Source organism: Gekko japonicus, unplaced genomic scaffold (assembly GCF_001447785.1).
Source record: "Gekko japonicus isolate JY-2015 unplaced genomic scaffold, Gekko_japonicus_V1.1 scaffold140, whole genome shotgun sequence".
Taxonomy (NCBI): domain Eukaryota; kingdom Metazoa; phylum Chordata; class Lepidosauria; order Squamata; family Gekkonidae; genus Gekko; species Gekko japonicus.
The window spans coordinates 1,028,087-1,028,294 of record NW_015169781.1 but is presented as its reverse complement, the minus strand read 5'-3'; positions in this window follow the sequence as shown (position 1 = coordinate 1,028,294).

Here is a 208-nt window from a genome sequence, read left to right as displayed (position 1 = left end):
AGCCACTGGTGGACCTCTGCTCCATATGTTTATCCAATTCCCTCTTATAAGAACATCAGAGAAGCCAGTGCTGGATCAGACCAGTGGCCCATCCAGTCCAACACTCTGTCACACAGTGGCCAAAAACACCAGGTGCCATCAGGAGGTCCAGCAGTGGGACCAGGACACTAGAAGCCCTCCCACTGTTGCCCCCCCAAGCACCCAGCAT